At 37.5% G+C, this 19,801-nt stretch overlaps 1 long non-coding RNA gene across 6 annotated transcripts in view; it reads right to left on the reverse strand.

Moving 5' to 3' along the window:
- The window catches only part of LOC131506543 (uncharacterized), a 235,300-nt gene that overhangs the window by 72,753 nt on the left and 142,746 nt on the right, over positions 1-19,801 (reverse strand). For 2 of the 6 annotated variants that reach the window (XR_009259012.1, XR_009259016.1), the window contains exon 5: positions 14,698-14,813. The exons of the other annotated variants lie outside the window; for them this stretch is intronic. This is a non-coding gene — a long non-coding RNA (uncharacterized LOC131506543). The remainder of the gene's footprint in view (positions 1-14,697; positions 14,814-19,801) is intronic. 6 annotated transcript variants of the gene reach the window in all.

Below are 19,801 nucleotides of genomic sequence, written 5' to 3' on the forward strand. Positions count from 1 at the left end.
AGTTAAAAAAGTACCTTTACAGAATCAAGACCTATACATACAGAGAGCAAATTGGTGGTTCTGGTGGGGAGGGAATGCGAAGATGAGCAAAATGGGTGAAGGGGAGAGGTAGATACAGGCTTCCACTTCATGGAATGAATAAATCACAGGAACAAAAGGCACAGTATAGAGAATATAGTCAATGACATCATAAAGTGTGGTATGGTGACAGATGGTAGCTAATGGGGAGCACAGCATAATTGTAGAGAAGTTGAATCACTATGTTGTACACCTGAAACTAACGTAACATTGTGTATCAACTATACTCAAATACAAAAAAAATTTTAAGGTACCTTTATGTCTTAGACCTGCATATTTGACTGTTTGAACTTTTTCTTTCCTGGGTTTCAAATATAAGAATGCTACAGTCATATCACTTAAAGAGACACAAAGTATCAGTGAGTTAGGACTGTTCTTCCAGAATTGGCACAAATCTGGGCGAATAAAATATCACTGGAGAAACCCTAAATATCCAATAGGTTAATAAATTAGTAAATCGTAATATAACAACTTATTTAATAATTCACATTACTTAAAATAGTGATTGAAATTTTAAATAGCATAAGAAAGGGCTTATGGTAAACGGTCAAGTAGAACCCAAATTAAATATACCTATAGTCACAATTATAGTTCAAAAATAAAAAATAGGAGTTCCTGGGTGGCTCAGTCGGTTAAGCTCAGGTTAAGTTGATTTTGGCTTAGGTCATGATCTCATGGTTCCTGAGTTCAAGCCCTGCATCATGGAACTCTGCATTGACAGTTCCTTGGGATTCTCTCCCTCTCCCTCTCTCTCTGCCCTTCCCCAACTTGCACGCCTGCATGTGTTCTCTCTCTCGCTCTCTCTCGTTTTCTGTCTCTCAAAATAAATAATTAAAAAAAATTTGAAGTAAGTAAGATTAACAGGAAATACATTAAAAAAGTTAACATAATAAGATTATGGGTAGCTATTTTCTTTTTCTTTGTTTTGTAATTTTGGTAACAGATACATGTAATTATAAGGGAGGAAAAATAAGCTTTTATTTCAGTTGTCAAAAATAAATGAGAAAACATGTAAAAATCCCTTAAAAAATGCAAAACAGCACATCATCATCAGATTACTGGGAAATATTTGCAAATGTAAAAGGTTGATTATCACTTAACTGCATTATGAAAAGCAATTAACGATTCAATAACAAATGGGTTGCTTTATGATGATTCTATAGCAAAATGAATTTGAAATACACCTTCCAGTAATCAAATGAATACAACTGCAAAAAATTGCTCATATTCTCTTTGTTTGTTTCTCTCATATGAGCCAGTTATTTATGTGCTTTTTTTTTTTTTTTTTGGCCATAACTGTATAAACCAATTAATAATTTCAGTGCATCTATTTACTATGCTAACCACACACCTCCCCTACAAATACTTCCCTGGTCTGAATTAAGACAATTTCTATTAGAAAAATAGTTCCAATAACTTGGCTCACTGGCCCTGGACTAATTATTGTGATTATAAGCTATTAAGTGAAATCAATGCTATTGGCCACATGCTAGCTAAGTTACAGAGTGTCTAGATTTTTTGCTTTCTTTTTGCACCTATTTTTTCAATGGAAAAGAATATATTATTATAGTTTATATTTTCAGACTAACTAAATATATTCTTTTCCACAAAGTTCCTTTTGTTAAACAATTTTTTTAAAATCTCTATCCTTGCTTCCTATTCTGTGTCATTCCTTCCATTCACTCATTTCCCACAGGCATTTTTTAAAGTAAACTTATTGTTTTGGAACAATTTTAGGTTACAGAAAAAATGCAAAGGTAATACAGAGAGTTTCCATATATGACACAGCCAGTTTTCTCTATTATTGACATTTTACTTCAGTATGTTATATTAGTTACAGGTAATGAACTCATACTGATACATTATTATTATTAACTAAAGTCCATAATTACATTTTCTTAGTTCTTTCTTTAAGGAAAGGAGACAGTAATAATGTAAATGACTAACATTTACATGGCTTTTATGAGCAGACACTGCTACAAATGCGACATGCATATTAATGCACTTTATCCTAGTATAGACTTAAATCCATAAGGTCAAGAAGCTGGAAGAACTCCAAACAGGATAAACCAATGAAATCCATACCGGGACACATGATAATTAAACTTCTGAAAACTAAAAGCAGAGAAAATAATCTGAAAAGCCACCAAAGAAAATTGACATCTTACTTATTGGGAAAAATAACTTGAACGGCAGCAGATTTCACTTCAGATAGTACTCATATATCTCCATTTCATAGGTGAATAAACGGAGGTAGTTAAACATTCAGTAACTTTGTGAAGAAGCCAGGTTGTTTGATTCCAAGGTCTGTGCTCTTACCTCACGCTTAATGAAGCTATAATTAGGCAGCCACTACTTTAAAGATTCACATACATTCAAACCCAGTTCACCAGAACACCAAGTTGTATAGCTCTGTGCAACCACGCCCCAGTTAATAATAAAATGTGATTCTATCTGGAATGTTTTTCATACATATATGTGCTTCTTGGGACTCTCCCTGAAGTTTCAGAGAAATTGAGAACTGTTGGAAGATTCAAATGTTCTAGATCCTACAGAGACTCAACTTAGACATAGTAACTATATACATAACTATTTATAAACTTAAGGATGAACATAACAAGAACCATGCAGTACCTATAAAATGAAAATAAAATACCTACGGCTAAAAGAAATAAAAGATTTAAAGACTTCCACTTCAAGGAATATGAGGTAGATGTACTTTTCCCTGTTCTTCCTTCTAATTACAACTAAAATTCCTGGGCACTATATACAAAACAAGCATACGAAGACTCTGAAAGATAGAAATAAGGCAGATAGGCTCGGGAATATCAGGGCCTGAGAAATGAGATGAGTTACATTAGTGGGAGGTTTGTTGTTGTTGTTGTTGGTTTTTATTTATTTGTTATCTCTTATATCCCACTTTTGGTGCTAAGGAAGCTGGCAACCTGGGAATGCAAACTGTACAGACAAAAAAAATCCATCTGCAAAAAGTCTGCTATCTGCAGCCAAAGGAACAGGATAGGGGCGGCCTAGAAAGAGAAACTTTTTAGATAATCTATTCCATCCAAACACAAAAACAATAAAAAAAAAAAAGTGGCCCCCACTCATGTCAGTAAAGAGTAAGTAGAAAGTCAAGACTTCCTCTCCAAGAGGTTTCAACAAGGTGTCCCAACACCTTTACAGTAGTGTCACAGAAGAAAGTATGACTTTTGTTGCTTTCATTCCCTTAGAGAAGTAAAGAAGCCTTACTTTCTGTGTTAGGGGAGATCACCTGGGAAGTCTGGACTTCAACACCTACCCAGCATTAATGAGGCATTCCTTCCCTTCCTTGGTGAGTGGTGTTAGAAGAAGCTTAGTGAAGAGTCAAGACATTCACCATCTCCCCTTAGTTACAAAGCCACTGCCACCATGCTGCCAGTGGGACAATGGGAAGAGCTGGACTTGAAGCCTGCCCACCAATAACAAGGATCCCCCTACCTTACATGCAAACAAGGCTGAGTAGGGAGCCTGGACTTCTATTTCCACTTTAGAGTAATAAGTTGGTGCCTCACTTTCCACTTTCAAAGAGATATTACACAAAGCCAGCTAAAATAGAGGCTTACATAAAACCAGCCTCATGATCCAAAAAGTCCAGGGTTAAATAAAAAATTACTAGTCATACCATGAATGAGAAAGATCTCAAAACAAATGAAAAAAGGCAATCATCAGACACCAACACTAAGATGGCAAACATGTTAGGATCTGACAAAGATTTGAAAGAAGCCATGATTAAAAATGCCATAATGGCAATTATGATGATGCCTGAAACAAATGAAAAAATACAAAGTCTTCGAAAAGAAACAAGAGGTATAAAGAAGAACCAAATAGAAAATTTAGAACTGAAAGCTATAATTACTGAAACGCAGATTTCAGTAGAGGGGCTCACCAGCAGAACAGAAGCCACAGAGGAAAGAACTAATGGATAGGAAGATAGAGCAATAGAAATTATCCAACCTGAACAACAGAGTGAAAATAGACTGGACAAACTGAAAAGAACCTCATAGTTGTGGAATTATGATAAAAGATCTAATATTTGTGGCATTGGATTGCTGGAAAGCAAAGAGAAAGGGTGTGCATAGGGGGGAGTTGAAAAGGTATTCAAAGAAATCATGACTGAAACTCCTCATGTTTTGCAAGAGACCTAAAACCACATATTCAAGAAACGTGATGAATCCAAAGAAGGATAAACCAAAGAAATTCTCATATAGATGCCGCATAATGAAACTCCTGAACACTAAAGAAAAATGTACACTATCCATAGTGGAAAAACAACTTGAATGGTAGCAGATTTCTCATCAGAAACCATTGGGATCACAAAGAAGCAGCATGATATGTTTTAATTGCTGAAAGAAATCAACTGTCAATACAGAATCCTACACCCAGGGAAAATATCCTTCAGGAATAAAGGACATTCAAAGGTGAAATAAAATTAAGAATTTGCCACCAGTGTACCTACCCTGAAAGAAGGGTTAAATGAAGTTCTCTGAACACAAAGGAAATGACAATAGGAGGGATCTTGGAATTTCAGTAAAGAAGAAAGAACATGGTTAGAAAACTCTGAGTAAATACAATAAGTTTAATTTCTCTTGAGTTTTCTAAATTATAACTGATGTTTAAAGCAAAAATGATAACACTGTTGTGATTCTAAGTGTATCTAGAGGGAAGATTGAAGACAAGTATATTAAAAATGAGACAGGGTAAAGGAAAACGAGGCAGTAGGTAAAATGACACACCAGTAGACTATGATTAATTATATACATATAATGTGATAATTAAAGCAAGCGGTGAAAGACAAAGACAGGCAGAGTGAATTAAAAACATGACACACTATATGCTGTTTACAAAGAATTCGTTTCAAAAACAATGATATCGTCAGGTTCAAAGTAAAAAGAAGGAAAAAATAAACGATGAGAACAATTTTAAAAAAGCATGAAAGGCTATGCTAATATTAAAGTAAACCTCAGAACAAAGGCAATTACCAGAGACAGAGATCAGGGATAAACATTATATGATGAGAATATTGTCAATTCACCCAGAAGATGTAGCAATCATAAGTGAGTATGCAGACAACAGAGTTGGAAAATACGTGACGCAAAACTGATAGACCTGAAAAGAGAAATAGACAAATCCACTCATTATAGTTGGAGAATTCATTATCATCACTCAACAATCGATAGAAGACAGAAAAACCAGTAAAAATATGGAGGAACTCAACAATAACATGGGACAACAGGATCTAATTAATATTTATTGAACATTGTACCCAACAACAGCAGAATATACATCCTTTTCAAGTACTCATAGAACATATAGCAAAATAGGCCTTGGACCATAAAAAACAAACCTCAACACACTTAGGAGAATTGCAATACTACGAACGTGTTCTCCAACTACCAAAGAACCAGACTAGAAATCAGTAACAAAATAATGGGAACATCTCCAAATGCTTGAAAAGTGAACAGCAGATGTTTATGCAATCCATGGGCCAAAGAGGAAGTCTCAAAATAAATATAAAGAGTACATGGAACTGAATGAAAATGAAAACACATCAAAATTTGTAAGACACATCTAAATCAGAACCAACAGGGAAATTTATAGCCCAAATGCATACATTAGAAAAGAGGAGATGTCTCATATCAATAATCTAAACTCCCACCTCAAGAACCAAAAAGAAGGGAAATTAAAACCAAAGAAAGATGGTAAGAGCAGATCTCAGTGAAATTGAAACCAGAAATAAAACACTGAATGAAACAAAGATCTGGTTCTTTGAAAAGATCAATAAATTGACAAACCTTGAAAAAGGCTGTCAAAGAAAAAACAAAGACTTACCAACACCAAAATTGAAATAAGGGTTGTCACTATTAATACTGCAGACATCAAGGGGATAATAAGGGAATTTGACAACTTGGACAAAAAAACAAACAAAACAAAAATTACTACAACTCTCCTGATCCAAAATATATCATTTGAACAGCCTTATAAGTATGTATTTTAAAAACTGAATTCACTGTTTAAAAATTCCTAAAAAGGAAATCTCCAAGCTCAAATGGTTTCTTTGAGAATTCTACAAAATATATAAAGATTTAACAAGCAATTCTATACAAACTCTGAAAAAATAGAAAAGAACACTTCCAATTCATTTTGTGAAGCTGGTATTAACATGATGCCAAAATTTATAAATTGATAAAATATAAATCTCTATATATTAGAAAATCAAGTTAAAAGATAAATAAAAATTACAGGGGCATCTGGGTGGCTCAGTCAATTAAGCATCTGACTTCGGCTCAGGTCATGATCTCACGGTTCGTGCTGACAGCTCAGAGCCTGGATCCTGCTTCACATTCTGTGTCTCCCTCACTCTCTGCCCCTCCCCCACTTGCACTCTGTCTCTCTCTCAAAAATACAATTAAAAACAACATTAAAAAAATTTACAAAATGTAAATAAAAATACAAAAATATTTGGGGCAAAAAACAGTGTATAGAGAAACAAAGCTACGGCCCAATATCACTTATGAATATAGACACACAAAAATCTTTAATAAAATACTAGCATCTACAATTCAGCAACAAATAAGAATTATATACCACATCCAAGTGAGATTTATTCCAGGGATATAAGACTGATTCAATATAAAAAAAATGAATCCAGGTAATCTGTAATATTAATAGCTAAAGAAGAAATATCACATGATCACCTTAACGCAGAAAAGGCATTTGACATGATTCAATACTCATTCCTGATGAAAATTCTCATAAAAATAGGAATAAAGGCAAACTTCCTCAACTTGATAAAGAGCACCTACAAAAAACTTTAGCTAAAATTATCCTTACTGGTAGAAGGACTGAATGGTTTCCTTTTGAGCTTGAGAAAAGGCAGATGACAGCACTCCACATTCTGATTCAGTACAGTGCTGGAAATTGTACCCAGGGCAACAAGGCAAGAAAAGGAAATAAAAGACATTATAGGCAGAGAAATACACTGCATGATTGTATACTTAGAAATTTTTTTTAAAACCTTTATTTATTATTGAAAGACAGAGAGAGACAGAGCGTGAGCAGGGGAGGGGCAGAAAGAGAAGGAGACACAGAATCCAAAGCAGGCTCCAGGCTCTGAGCTGCCAGCACAGAGCCCAATGAGGGACTTGAACTCACGAACCGCAAGATCCTGACCTGAGCCGAAGTCAGACGCTTAACCCACTGAGCCACCCAGGTGCCCCTAGAAAGTGTTTTTTTTAAAGAACAAGCTATTAATACACAGACCTTGAATAAATCTTCAGCATGTATGCTGCATGAAAAAAGCTCATCCCCAAAGGTTACCTACTATATAATTCCATTAATAAAACATTCTTTTTTTGAGAGAGAGAGAGAGATCACACACACGCGCGCGTAAGCTAGCAGAGAAGGAGCAAAGGGAGAGAGGAGGAGAGAGAGAATCTCAAGCAGGCTACACACCCAACCCAGGGAGGAGTCCCCTGCAGGGCTTGATCTCATGACTGTGAGGTCAGGACCAAAATCAAGAGTCGGAGGTTCAACAGGTGCCCCTAATAAAACATTCTTAAAATGATGAAATTGTAGAAACGAACAACAGATTAGTGATTGTCAGGGGTGGGAAGGGTATGAATGGGACAAAGGAGCTACGGATGTAAAAGGGCAACCTGAGGGAGGTCTCTGGTGATGATAATGTTCTGCATTTTGACTGTGTCAATGTCAACATACTGTTTGTCATATTGTTTTGCAAGATGTTACCATTGGTAAAAACTGGGTAGATGGTGCATAGTATTTCTCTACATTATTTCCTACAACTGAATGTGTATTTATAATTACTGCAAGATTAAAAAGTTTATTTTTTTAGAAAAAAAAAGATAAAAATGTAGTTACACAGCACACTACTGGCTAGAAGAACAAATTTTGCTAAGGATTATTTTTGTCCTAATTAATGAGCAGACTTTGTACAAGATAAATCACAATCAGCTAAAATTTAAATTAAAAATTTATAAAATATAAAACCTCTTACATTAAAAAAATAGAAAATTAAAAGATAAACAGGGGTGCCCGTCTAGCTCACATGTGACTTTTGATCTGTCATGAGCTCAAGACCCGTGGTTGTGTATAGAGCTTACTTAAATAAATAAGTAAGTAAATAAATAAATAAATAAATAAATAAATAAATAAATATTATAGGGGCACCTGGGTGGCTTAGTCAGTTAAGCAGCCAACTTCACCTCAGATCACGATCTCACTGTTCATGGGTTTGAGCCTCGCATCAGGCTTGCTGCTGTCACTGCGGAGCCTGCCTCGGATCCTCTGTCCCCCTCTCTCTGCCCCTCCCCTGCTTACACTCTCTCTCTCAAAAATAAAGAAACTTTTTTTTTTAATTACAAAAGCCTTATTCAAATAAATAAATACTCTAAACTAGCAATAGAGAGAGGCACCAAAAAAAATGGACAGTTTACAAAAGGGGAAATATGCATGATCAGTAAATAATATTATACAATGTTTACCATCCTTAGTTATCAAAGAAACATGAAATAAAACAACATTACACATGCCTCAAGTGTCTAGCAGAGCACTGACCAAACTGTGAACCTTCCTACCCCACCTGGAATTCAATTTGCTAGATCATTTTTCCTCAGTAATCTAAATGAATTCATAACAATTCTCTCTGAATACATCCATTAGAATAATTTACAAGATACTGTACTTCCCTTGACTTCTTGGCCTAGAATATCTTAATTTGTCTTCTTGGCCTTCCTTAGAATAACATTAGGATGTTAGCTGGATATTTTTTAATTCCCAAGTCTCTCCCCCAGAGGGAGAACGATGGAGTCTAGGAAAAGGGCCTATAATCCAGATCTCAGAGGTGCAGGTGTTTATAAGAAATGATACCTCCATTAGGCACATCCCACACACTTCTCCCAGAACTGGGTGTGACACCCTCAGAAGCCTTGTTACGGTCGGTACGCTTAGCCACAGGCCAGTATGCACAATGATACATACGTTTTAGGTTTCCAAATTTTGAATGTACTTTATGGTTTTGTTTTTCTCCTAAGATACATCTCTCCATTTGTCTTAGTTTATGCTGCTGTAACAGAACACCATAGGCTAGATGGCTTTAAAGAACAAACATTTATTTCTCACAGTTCTGGAGGCTGGGAAGTGTAAGATCAAGGTGCTAGCCAATTTGGTGTCTGGTGACAGCCTTCTTCCTGATCTACAGATGACCACCTTCGTGCTATATCCTTACATAGAGGAGAGAGAAATCATCTCTCATCTCTTCTTATAAGGGCAGTAATTTGTTCACGTGAGCTCCACCCTTGTGATCTAATTACTTCCCAAAAGTCCCTTATTCCATCACATTGGGAAATAGTAATTCAACATGTGAATTTGAGGGGGACACAAAGATACTGTACGTAGCACTTTTAGATCAAGTTATGACCAGATTGCACAAAGTTTCTCCTCTTAGTCTATGAAAGACTTGAAAAAAGAGTAGGAATTAGACTTTGGTCTGAGGTTGGGAAGTAAACAGCCTGACCCTAACACTTACAGGGCAAGAGAATAGATGGAGACACTTAAATACTGTGAGCTTCGAGGCCTTCAAAGTCAAGCCAAGCAATCCTGGCCCACAAGGCGTGACTGATCTCCCCACCAGTGGCCAGTCTTCAGTTACAGTTCTTTGGGTTTAGAGGTAGGCACATAAGCTTTGCAAACTGCTCTTTGGAAGTAGGACATGGTAAAGAGCCTACACAGGTCCAGAAAGTGTCTGGACAAAGAATTCTGAGGTTCCAGTAACCAAAGCATAATCTAGAAGGGAAAGGTATGGTCTCTACATGAACAAGTCTTTTTTTGGCCCCAAGAATGCCCCATCAGGAGGAGCTCAGCTAGAGAGCACAAGGGAGTTTTCAGAAGCCCAGAGCCCAGGGAAAGGATGCTTCTTGCCAGATCTAGGAGTAATTCTCCACACAAGTGGAAAATTTTATAATTCAGTCTGTTGACTATTCAAAAATGAACAAGCAATTTGATTGGTTTCATTCCCAGGCACTCACCCAAAATGATCTCAATGAGTCATTGTCCATACTTCATCTTTATCTTCTCACAACTTAGGCATTATGGGGAAAAGTGAGATAGACCTGGAAGATTTGGTGAGTGTTCTTTTTCTTTCTTTTATATTTGCATGGGGTGGGGGTGGGGAAGGTACACAGATCAGAGGTTCAGAGGTGGAATATGTCTCTGCTTATGTTCTCTATTGCAATACGATGGAATGCACACACATACCACTGCTAAGATGGTAACCAAGGCATTCCTCTTTTATTTATGCCCCATCTCTATCCTAAAAGTATGAGACAGAATTATTATTCATTATAATTCACTGTGAATTGTAAGCTTTTGTCATCATACAATGTGCTTTCACATATGGCATTTTATTTCACTCCAGTATAATAGATTGCATTTGAGAATAACTCTTGATTCCTAACTTTTGGTTCAGTAATAATAAACAACTTCACATATTCATTGGATAAATATATGCTAAATGCTTTTTATGCATCAGGTACTATGTAACATGTTGGAAATATAATAGTGAATGCTTGTGTCCTCACTAAATTTATAATCTAGTGGGGAAAACAGACAAAAAGAAGGAAAAAATAATTATCAAATTTTAATAAGTAGCCTTTATGTGGATAAAACACGAGAGACTGAAATGCAGAATATACAGTGGCATGGGGGGAACTATTTCAGGTCTTTGTTTAAATAAAGATCCCTAAAATTTTTAAGGAAGCCTTTTCTGACCACTCTACCAAAAGTAGCAATCATTCTATTCATCTTCTCCCCTTTGTTTTCTCATACACACACACTCACACATACATTTGCTTCCTTATTTTGTTTTTCTCTCTCTCTTCTCATATGTAAGTTCTGTGAGGACAGGAACTGTTAACCTTTTTAGTGTGATCGTTGTTTTTCTTTCTCTTCTAGGACTAGAATAGTGCCTGATACAGAGTAGGTGCTCAGTAAATACTTATGGAATGGATGAGTGACTGACTGAATGAATGAATGAATGAATGAGCTAGTCAGGAAGAGACTTTCCAAAAAGCAAATATATAAACTGAGACCTAACAATGGATCCAATCATGCAAGGGATAGGTGGGGTGGGAGGAGACCTTTCCAGGTAGAGGAAACAGCAGCTGCAAAGACCCTGAGACAGGAAAGAGGTTAACATTTAAGGAACAGAAGGAAGGCCCATGTGCTGGAAGCATGTGTTAGGAAGTGGCTGGAACTGAGTTTACAGGCCAAGGTAAACATTGGGTTTCACTGTAAACACATGGGGAAGAGATATAAGCAAGGAAGCTTAAACATAACCACTGTTGCTCCTGTTTAAAGTATCTATTGGAGGATGACAAAAGTGTGACCAGAGAGACCAGTAATGAGACTAATAGATATTAGCCTGTATCTATTGTGCACTTACTCTTACCAGGCACTGGTCCAAGTGATTTATGTATCATTTTATTTAAGTAAAATTTTAGCTTGATTGATTGATAGATTCTCTCAATATTTTTCAAATTATTTTTCTCAAGCTTTATTTTTCCATATTATAATCTACTTCAGTATAATATCAGATACAGCAAGAAAAAAAGTCATTATTTTAAGGTTATTATGTTAGCATTTAATGGAGCTCCAAAGAGAACACCACAATTTTCATGTATTTTTCTTCTGAAAATTTTGAGAAATGTTCTCATAGATATTTAAGAAATACAACTGATTCTTAAGCATTTGAAAATAGTGTTTGGAGGAGAATAGTAATCCAGCAATGTGTGGGATCATCTAGGTTAGGGGATATTCTAAAGTGGGAATTTAGCTGGGAAATGGATAGGTAATCCAGATATTAGGCAACAAAGCCTGTACTAAATTGACTCCAGTGAGAAATAGGCAAAGAAGATAAATACAAGAAAAACCACAAGAAAATAAAATGGAAACAATTCGATTGAATAGGGGGAAAGCAGAAAAGGGAAGAATTAAAGATGTCTTCAAGGTTCTGAGAAAGAGGGATGTGTGCACTGTACGTACGTAGCACTGTTGATACCCTGCCCAGATCCCCTTCATGGACCCACTGCATCTATCCCCCAACTGCTGTAGATATGGTGGATTAGGACTCACAGTTACGCTCTTGCCTGGACATGTGCCCTCAAGAATTGTCCTCAGCCGACTGGAGCTGCCCTTCCCCCAGCTGCCAGGGGGGTTATGTCCCCCCTCTCCAAGGACTGATGTGGGATATGCCCGCAAGGGGAGACAACTAAGAAGCTATTCATTCCCCTTAAGCCATTCCCTCTAAGATCAGGCTGAAGCTGGTTTTCAGCTGAAACCACATCTTTGCTTAGCTTCTGTCCTTGCCTCATCTGTTTCCCTCACTTCGTTACTCGTTTCTCCTGAGAGCACTTCCTCAAGAAGTCACTTACTCCAGAATCCCTGTCTTAAGCTCTGCTTCTATGGATACTGACCCCAAGATAGAAGAGTATGGAAGAGCTGGAGGAACGGACAGAAAAAGGGAACTTAAGAGAAGGGTGTTAATTTGGATTTGTTTGATAAATACTATCAATCCTTACCAACATAGTCTTAGTTCTCTTGGATGCACCTTTCACGCATGCTCACATGCTCACAGCCAGTGGAGGAAACTGTGAGATACTGAAGAAGTAAGGCACCTTACAAGTACATCCTATCAAAAACTGACTTTATGATATCACTTCTTTGACTAGAGATCCAAATGCCCATTGGATGAGTCCTAAGTGCCTTTTATTGAGTGACCCAAATTTTGAAATCTAAGTACTTTTCAGATAGAGAATGGAGAACCCATGAACACCTAGGGATCAGCAAAACATCCCCAACAATTTTTCAAGCATTTTATTTTTGGCAAAACTCAATTTAACTCATTTTGCAAGCACTCTTCCCTCCAGTTTTTAAACCCATGGGTATTTCAAAGGAAATTTAATCCATATGTTTCTGATTCATTTACATTTTAAGTCATAAAAATGTTATTTTTATAAGAGCTGTTTGATATCCAAGAAACTTTCTGAGCCTTTTAAAAAATCTCTTTAAAGTCTTGTTGGTCGGAGCCAGGGAGCAGACATGATGTGTGATGCACCACCCGAAAATGTGATCCAGACAGACTCAACCATAGACTGACCTCAGAGCAATGCTTGCCACATCCAGCCAAAAAAATAATGGCAACGAGATGATCAAGAAAGTTGGTCTGGACACCAGAGAGTCTTTGAGAAACACAAGAGAAGCCAATGGAAAATGATAGCAAAGATTAAAGTAGGATTCATTAGCGTGTCACTGATGTGTTTGGGCATATAAGGACCAGACTTGCATGCATTACAACAAGCTATCGTTCCTGGCAGCTTTCAGGAAGATCTGCAGACTTCTAGAGGACAAAGTCCCCTATCACCACCCAAATATTTTATGTGAAGAAAAGCGTGCCTTTCTCAGTATTGTATATTAGAGTAAAACATCAAAATAACATTCAAAGGATTTTTAATTAATTTATTGCATATGTGTACAGAGTACTAGGCAGTGATTAAAAGGATGATGTAAATATGTGTTTAATGATACAGAAAGATGTGACACATTGCTAATTGAGAATTATGGTGAGAAAACTGTACATGATATTGGGACCACATTTTTGGTTAAGAAAAACCAAATATAAAAAACATGTTTTTATCTATGCATATCAAAATACTAAAAAGTAACTGTGGTTAGGATAATTGACAGGACTGGATGCCTTTCTTTGCTCAGCTACGTTATTGCTTTTAACTTTTCTACAATATGCATTGTGTAAGTTAACAACAACAATAACAACCACCACCACGACAACAAACTACTTTTGTCTGCACTTTAAAAATTGCGCAGAATAGTATTCCTATAGTGTTGTGAGACAGTAATGCCCTTCTCTTTCTCCTCATTTCTTCTGCTCAGGAACAATAGTGCATGGGGTCCAAGCCGGAGGGGGTGCTACAACAAGCATAGATGATCAAATCGTCTGAGATTGCTGGAATGCAGTTGCTCATCTGGAATGGCTGAATCTATGGTGACCGTGCTTTCTGAACCCCAAATTGGTCACACGATCTAATGTGTGGGGGGCATACGACAGGATAGATTATTTTAAATCAGAACTGCTCTCAAAATTGTAGGACATATGGTCGTTCTGGCTACAAGGCACGTTGCTTCAGAAAGGAAGAAAAATTCGAAAAGGCAATCTATGGAGCGCTCTGAAGGAAAAAATAATGGCTGGTAATTTATAAAACTGCGGTTGTTCATACTGAACATCCCCTGAACAAGGAGAACTCTTTTGACTCCCCCTCATGTAGACGTAGACAGCATTTGAAATCCAAAGGACTATTACTCTCACATCTGTTGGCATCTATTTAGTTGCTGTCTGAAGTACTCCCTGTACAAAATGTGCACAACTGCCGATATTAATTATCTCATAAATTCTCTCAAAACCTGTAAAATCAATGCTCTCCCCTGGAGAGCCACTCCCCCAATGTCATTAGCACCCCATTTCCTCTCCCCTTGGCTACCATCCCCACTAACCTCAGGACTGGTTCTGAGTCACAGGCCAGTTTACTTTCGGTTCAGCTGGGCTCCTAACACCCTCTTTGATCATCAAGACAGGGCAAAGGAAAGCAGAAACATCATTTTCTGAGGCCCTATTAGTAGAGAAAAGTTAGATAAATGATCCTTAATGCTTTCATTACAAAAAAAGAAAGTGATTCTAATTCTAATCAAATGGAATAGGGTAAGGGGAGAATTCAATTAATTATCACGTAAAATTAAGTTATTTCAAAACCCTGGAAAGACTTTCTGTTTTAACATTCTGTGATGATTTTATTTAAATATATCGTATTCTCACCTTCTGAAATGACTGAATTAATTTTAAGTAGGCATTAACTTTGAAGCCAAAAATGATGAAATGTTTAACCAACTGGCCTGTCATGGTTAATCATGCCCTCCTACCAAACACTTTCTGTTCAACTCACGAGAATATAAACTCTCTCTAGGGGACAATTCTCAGATGCTGGCAAATCTCTCTTCCAATAAACAGCCTTTTTTTAAAAAGTTTGCCAGGACCCTAATTGATGGATAAATGTCATGTAGGGGCAAGGTCCTCTCCAGATGAGACCCACATAAATGAACCTCAAAAGTCCTTCATCCCATAGCAAAGCAATGGGATGCTCTACTGATCCCTTGGTTTAAGAAAAGGTATATGTATGTATGTGTGTGTGTGTGTGTGTGTGTGAGAGAGAGAGAGAGAGAGACAGAGAGAGAGAGAGAGAGACAGAGACAGAGACAGAGACAGAGAGAGGAGAGAGAGAAGAGAGAGAAATTGATTTGGTCTTTGATATGTTCATCCCCCAGTGTTCTGTTGTCATTGTTCCATGGGTTTTGGATAAAAATATCACCAAAGAAGTGGCACCCAACATTAGACTTCATATGAAATATTATTAGAGAGCATAGGTACCTAATGAAAAATTATCTAATTTAACCATTCGTTCATTCACTCACTCGTTAATTCATTCAATAACTAACTTGAGAACGCACTAAATGGCAGCCATTGGGTATTGAGAATGCAGAGATAAGTGAGGCAGAATCCCTGCATTCGAAGAATTAATACTCCAGCTGCTGGACAAATCAACCAATTAAAAAATGCGGAGTGACATATGTGGAACTTGAGAAACGTAACAGAAGACCATGGGGGAAGGGAAGGGAGACAAACTAGTTACAAACAGAGAGGGAGGGAGACAAACCTTAAGAGACTCTTAAATACAGAGAACAAACTGAGGGTTGATGGGGGAGGGGCGAAGGACAGGGGAAAACAGGTGAGGGGCATTGAGGAGGGCACTTGCTGCGATGAGCACTCGGTGTTGTATGTAAGTGATGAACCATGGGAATCTACCCCCAAAACCAAGAGCACACTGTATACACTGTATGTTAGGCAACTTAACAATAAATTATATTAAATAAATAAATACATAAAAATAAATTAAAAAGTGCAGAGTGAGCTGTATAAGACAATGAAAATTGTATATGGTACTAAGAGAAGAAAGGTAATATTCTCAGAAAAGTTGGCATGTGAGATACATTTTAGAGAATAATTAGGAGTCACTCAAACCAAGAGTAGGGGGAAAATGGAAAATCTGTGTGAATGCAGGAAAAAAATGGATGAATGAATTTTTGGTGCATCTTGGTCAATGAGTTATCACATCCCTACCAATTAAGGCTGGTAGGCTAGATCCCTCTTTCCCCAAAAAACATAAGAGCTAAGCTATGGTAAGACTTAACATTTGAAAACAATCAATTGGAAAAATACATTTGGGGGTCACGTGGGTGGCTCAGTTGGATGAGCATCCAGCTCTCGATTTCAGCTCAGGTCATGATCCCAGTGTCATGAGATCCAGTCCCACATGGGGCTCTGCACTGAGCATGGAGTCTGCTTAAGATCCTCTCTCTAGCTCCCTGCCCCTCTCCCTTGCTCATGTTCTCTCTCTCTAAAAATAAAAAAGAAAGAAAGAAAAATACATTTTGGTTTACTTAAAGAATCAATGTTCCTCATTCTAAGAAAACAAATCTTGTTCTATCAAAAGCTCGATGACATTTTATTCTATTGCTGCAACTGAATCTTTAAGCTCAGTCTTCTGGAAAGCAAACAAGAAATTGTGCAATGTTTGAGGATACTGTATTATATTTTTAGACACAGAAGTTTACGTGTTTGAAAAGCATGGACTTAGTTTGGAATCCCAGCTTCCCCACATAACAGCTGTGTGACTGAGCAAATTAACTTTTCTGATACTCAGTTTCCTCATCTGCTTTATTAGTGGCAAAGATTTCTTCCTTATTTAATTTCTTCCCTATTTAATACAGCTGTTGGGAGAATTAAACACTGTACGTAAAAGTCCTGATATAGTATCTGGCACTTGGTGCATGTTAATTCTGTTCCCTTCCCCTTTTCTCAGGAATGGGGGTTCTGAACAGGGGAAACAAGATAGTCATAACTGCCCATGTTCCGGCAACACTGATATTTGCCTAGTTGGCCTCATGTAAGTCAGCCAGGCTTGACTCAGTCTGACCATGTTCCCTTACACTAGCTGGAAAAAAAAATAATACTTAGTAATGGATCTTGGATGCCAAAAGAGAGCTAGCACTCACCATTTCATTTACACAATGGAGAGACACCTGCAGCATAGTTTGTAGAACAGAATAGAATTGTTATAAAAAATATCTCCCATGGCAGCAAAGACACTTATAGTTAATGAGCTAATAAATATTGTCAAGTGACCTTTCTCTTGCCAAGTCTTAAATCGTAAAGAGAGGGGGAAGGGAAGGATTAGAACTGCGTATTTGCTACAGAGTTCAAATTCTAGGCTTCTTCTAGCTAACTTTTATTACTATTGACCATATTTTAGGCTTGTCAGGCCACTAATTCTCCATATTGCTGGACACTGCAAGTTCCTTATAGGCCAGTGTCTGGCAGAAAGCAAAATATTCTTTCTCATCTCAGTAATGGCCCTTGGCCTGTTTGCTTCTCCTTTTGCTGCCAGAGTAGAGGAGGGAGATTGGCCTTCTGTGCTGCAAAATTAGCCATTTTGGTCTCATTTCTCTCCAGAAATTCTTATGGACACTTGTTCTCAATATTCCCTTAAAAATACATAGACTTAGAGTTTCGAATCCTGATATGTCATTCTAAATACCTAGGCTATTTCAATTCCTTTTATTTTCGTTTTAGTACCACAGTTTTATTTATGTGTGTTAAATACATACACATAGAAAATAGCATCACATATCATTTGGTAATGTTAAAGAACATATATGAAGCAAGTTAGTGAGTGCTTCTGACAGAGCAGAGGAGAAAGATAGGTGAGTGGAGATAGAAAGGGGGAAAATGTGAATTTCTTTATGTAGGTTGGAAATGACCAAAGGCAATGAGCTGATAGGTATGATTAAGTCAACTCCCTGCACCTGAAGGCCAAAATAATAAGTAATGTTTTGATCGCTATTGAGAGAGAATGCTGAATAAGGCAACCATCACATGTTATGTGACCAAGTGACTGAATATAGGTATTCTACAGAGGAACCTTATTTCTTTGTGTAAAACCATTTTATATCAGGCATGCATAGAGATTTCAGTGTTTTCATTTAGAACCAGTACTGACTAATTATGGAGATGGCCAATTCCTGGAATATGAAATGAGTAACAAAATGTAGTCAATCATTTCACACAAGACTAATGTGGACCAACCATCCTTTCTCACCAATTCTTTTTACTCTGATATCACAACTCACCCTTCTTCAATTTCTAAAGACAGCCAGTGTGGTAGTTTAAAAAGATATTCCCAAAATTTTCCTTCAAAAAGTAGAACCTAATTCCCCTCACCTTGAATATGGGCTGATTTTAGTGGTTTTCAATTAACAGAATGTGGTGAAATGATGGTGTTAGACTTCCAAGATTAAGTCACAAAAGGCATTGCGACCTCTTTTTGTTCTCTCTCTTGGACTACTTTCTACTTTGGGGAACCCTAAAGTAACCCTATGTAGAGACCCCTTGCCACACAGCTAGGAATGTAGACCTCCTGCTAACAGCCATTGAGGCAGCCATCTTGGAAGTGGCTTCTTCAGCCCCAATCAAGCCTTCAGATGACCTCAGTCCTGACTGATTCTGTGTCTGCCCCCTCCTGATAGACCAAGATCCAAAGTTCCCTAGCTAAGCTCCTCCTGAATTTCTTACATACAGAAACTGTGAGATAATACACTCTTGTATTAAGCCATGAGGTTTTTGGCTAATATGTTATGTGGCAAACAATAACTAATGAAGATAGATTGATTATAAAACGTGGTCCTTTAGCTTTTGTGAGGCATACAAGTTCTTTGGCTGTCAGACATTATTTTGATTCCTTTCATGCTTGCTTATAGATTGCAGAATCAGTTTGCTTTGAACACTTTCATTTTTCCCAAAGAAATGGTGAGTTTTCCTTTATTCTTCTTAGAGTTATTTCAGTGCCTATCTTTGAGACATAGCAGAAAGAGCATTGTATTTGTGGGTTCCAGCCTTCAGATAGATATCTGTGAAAAGGTGCTACCCCAAAGCAGAATGTGATCCATGAACATGCCCACTCTTCTTCCCTTGTCTGTCTTCATTCTCCTCCCCACTTGGGACCTCCTTTGAGCTCTCCCTCTCAACTGTCAAGTCCTCCCCATGAAAGAAAGACTAGCTGGGTGCTTTACCTGTGGGATGGTTGGGTTGAGGGCCAGAAACAAGGCAAGAGTAGTCTTGCCTAAGCCTGGAGAAAATGAATTGTCACTTCTAGCATGGAAAAATGAAGACTAGTCAAGGAGGGCCTGGTCCACAAGCAAAAGAGAAATAGAAACCTACCTTCTATCTGAGATATAAGCTTAAGATTTAGCTAATGGGGAAATAGCAGTAAGAACTCCGGTGGCATCAGGATGTCCTGAGTTTCCAGTGGCCTCTTTCTTGAAAAGATCCTGTTTCTTCTCTTGTCTTTGGTGAGATCACAGACCCCTTACTTTCCCCCTACCTCAGTCCCTTCTCCTCCACTGGTAGATCTCCACATTTTGGAATGCCTTGGGTTTCATCTTGGACCTTCTTTTTCTATGCAGCCATCTTGAAATAAATCTCTATGGC

The sequence above is a fragment of the Neofelis nebulosa genome, chromosome 3, assembly GCF_028018385.1.
Source record: "Neofelis nebulosa isolate mNeoNeb1 chromosome 3, mNeoNeb1.pri, whole genome shotgun sequence".
Taxonomy (NCBI): domain Eukaryota; kingdom Metazoa; phylum Chordata; class Mammalia; order Carnivora; family Felidae; genus Neofelis; species Neofelis nebulosa.